The following is a 3,476-nucleotide window of genomic DNA, read 5'->3' on the forward strand; positions in this document are numbered from 1 at the left end:
CTGGACTGCGTGTAGCTCGGGGTCAACTGTCTGCTCAGAAAAAAGGCTTAGCTGCATTTCAGTACAACTCTTTTGTCAATGTATTAAAAAAAAAAACAACATTACTTTTTTCTTTTTAGGCAGGGGTTGAGAAAGGTAGACTAGAATAAGAAAATTCTGCATTTCCCAGGAGATCCTTAATTTTTCCCAAGGATAATATGACAGTTTCCTCCAGCTTTGCCACAGCTCAAATGAAGCAGAAGGAATAAATGTCTTTTAGTGCGGTGCTTATACTCAGATGAGCTTTCAAGGCTGGCCAGAAGAAGGGGCAAAGGATTGGGTGTACCTTCATTTCCTGAAGTGAGCAGGTAAACCTGTGGGTTTTCCCATTCCCTGGCCCTCATCACTCTGCCAGTCCAGACAGGTCTACCCATGGAAGTGCTACTGATGGCAGCATAAACTGAGTATTGGAAAACAGGCAGAATTTGCCCCAGAGGAAATTAACCATGAATTGGCTTAAAATACCACCTCCCATCTAATATAAATAATGCTAATATCTTCAGAAGTATTACTGTTATCCTGGGACTGAATAACGAAAAGAATTGAATAGTCAGGAAATTAATTTTTGTATGTGCTGGAAAGCCTAGAGGTTAATGTATGCAACTAGATGGCCACAGACCTGAGGGCCATTTCTTCCTTAGACAATATTCTGCATTGCACAAGGCAAGTCACCATGTTTCTTCTTCAATAATGTCATCCATAAAATGAGAATGAACCTATACGGCTCCCATTCCAGTGAGGATGGTAGAGCTCATCTGCCTTGGTTGTGAAACGAGACTGCTCAGATAGAAACAAGCTCCTGAAATTCAAATTATTCATATTACTCCATGCTGTTCCATTACAGAAAAATGGCAGATTCTTCTGTGATACTTAGGAATAGAAAAACAGCAAAATTTTCAGGGTTTTCTTTTACATTGCTACAAATCTGAATAGAATCTACCACATACAGCATTTGATTATTCAAGAGTTATGGAATATCTGTTTTATATTGATCTCTTAGAAAGAGACTATATTTAATTTTTTTTGAAAATAACAAGGTTTTTTTCTCTGTAGCTGTTTGCTGTTGTTTTCTGTGAGGGCACACAATGAAACAGATATCTGGAGATATATGGGAGCAAGGGCTTAGTATGTGTATGTATGTGTGAAAAGTGTTTGAACCTGCCACCAGATTTCAAATTTTTCTTGAGTTTACATACAAAAAAATGTAAATATTTAGACTTAAAACAATATCTCTTCTGTGTTATTAAAAAATAGAAGGGTAAAAAAAAAATCCTCCAGAACAGGAGTATGGTAGGTATTATTTCTCCTCTCTCCCAGCACTCTTACAGCCCAGAAATACATACTTAGAGTTATATTTTCATCTTAGTTCAATGTAGCAGATTTTAGTGACTCAAATCCGTTTTTCCATTAGTGTGAGTTAAGCTGCTCAGGCTTTGCCCATGGATGCTGCCCTACTTTTGTCACTGTCTCTATGAGCCTTCAGTTCAGTTTCCCTGCTCTGGCTGGCTGGAGCATCACTCCCAGGCTAAAGCAACACCTGCTGTGCCTCTCCAACCTGTGGCACTTTTAACACTTCCTTTTCCCCTTCGGTTGAGGACAGCACCCAGGATCACAGCCCTGGCAAGGACTGCTGAGTGCAGCCAGCCCAGGCAAGCAGCGCCCCACTGCCAGCGCTGCGAGGCCTCCCAGCACATCTGTCCCTGTTACTTAGGTCCAGAGATTAGCTGGGGAAGAGGCTGGGAACCAGTCTGGGCTTAGACCTGTCTGTGTGCATTCTGCCAGTCCTGCCCTGCATACAGCTTCCCATTTCCTTCTTGTTGTTCTTGGATACGTGCACATGGCACTTTGAATTTTCACTCGTCCCTCTGAACCATCCTCTCTATTATACTTTCAATTATTTCATCTTTGTTTATTTTTACTACAAGTAGTCGAAGGACAGAGAACTTGATCCTTGTCTTATCATTGTGCAACCTAAAATGGTAATATCTACCCTGAAGCGTCTGGTTTCCAGCCACACAGTGACAGGCATTGCCTTGTAGTACATGCCTAAATTTCAAAACATTGCAAGAGAAGAGCTTGATACCTTACTGAAATCTATTTCAGCCTTTTTTATGTTTTTATTATGATTAATGGATGAAACAAAACCATTTGTAGTGCCTTTATTATCACAAACAATATTGAAAGTAATTTGACCCCTACAGTACTTTCTTTTTTTAATAATACTATACAATGGCAAAAAGGCTATGAAATCCTGTGCAGAGATCTTTATCTTAGTTGAACTGGTTGAAATATAGACAATGGAAATTCTCTGGGTTGACACTGGTATAATAGGAAGCAGCATATGACCTGCTCTTCTGAACAATGTGCTGTCACCACAAACTACATTCCCATACCTACCCAACATTAAAAGTTTATTTGTCAGCCTGCTCCTGTGAGCTCTTTATTTATGGCTACTTTATCATCTGAAATAAGCCATGTTTTTCATTATTAGAAATATAACAGTCTAGCAAAATCTGAAGTTGTATAGGAGAATGTGAATGCTTTTATTATGATGTCATTTTGCTGTAAGCACTGGAGAAATCAGATAATGTCATACTGTGTTACTCAACTAACAGGTCAAGTGTGATATAAAAGCATGAAGTTCAGAAAACCTCTCCTGGCACAGTGTGTTTTACTAAAGGACTAAATTACTCTGTTTCTCCCAGGACTTGAAAAGTTGGGAACTCAAGGTAATTTTTTTGTCTGCATCTTCTTCAGCCAGAGACTGTTCATATGTGCACAGCACCTGCCTGACCATGGGCTGTCCCTCAGAGGGTTCTGTCACAGCTGCCAGAGGATAGGATAGCATTGTGTGCCATTTACTGCCTTGTGTACCAACCATTTAGCTTTGCAGAGATGCTCCAAGAGCTCACCTGAGGAGTGAGAGCTGAGGTAAGACACTGACTGACATACCTGAATGCCAGTACCAGTACTGGTCACATACATTCAGCAGAACTAAGCTGCCAACTTTCTAAGTGTAAGGAAAAAAACTATGTCCTGACGTTGTTCTCAAATTCAACTCCTCACAGAAGGATAAATCAGGCTTTGCAGCAATTTACCTTAAAATGGGAAAGTGTAGTGGTTTGGTCCAAAATACTCATTACTATTTACCTTCTGTGAGATAAGAATTAGGAGAAATGCAAAGCAGGCACCAAACTTGAAAGAATATAAAGAAGTTTATTAACAGAACTAAAAGAAGGAAAAAAAAATCATACCACACCTTCAGAACTCTTCTCCTCCCCCCACCTTTCTCCCTTCTCCCACTGACAATGTAAAAAGACAACCCTTGAGATGTTCAGTCTGTTTACCACGTCCATAATAACCTTGTTCAGTCCATTTAGGAAGAGGAGTCTCTCTTGCCCATGCTATGAAAACATTATCACAACGAGACAGCTGCC

The sequence above is a fragment of the Corvus brachyrhynchos genome, unplaced genomic scaffold, assembly GCF_000691975.1.
Source record: "Corvus brachyrhynchos isolate BGI_N302 unplaced genomic scaffold, ASM69197v1 scaffold101, whole genome shotgun sequence".
Lineage (NCBI taxonomy): Eukaryota > Metazoa > Chordata > Aves > Passeriformes > Corvidae > Corvus > Corvus brachyrhynchos.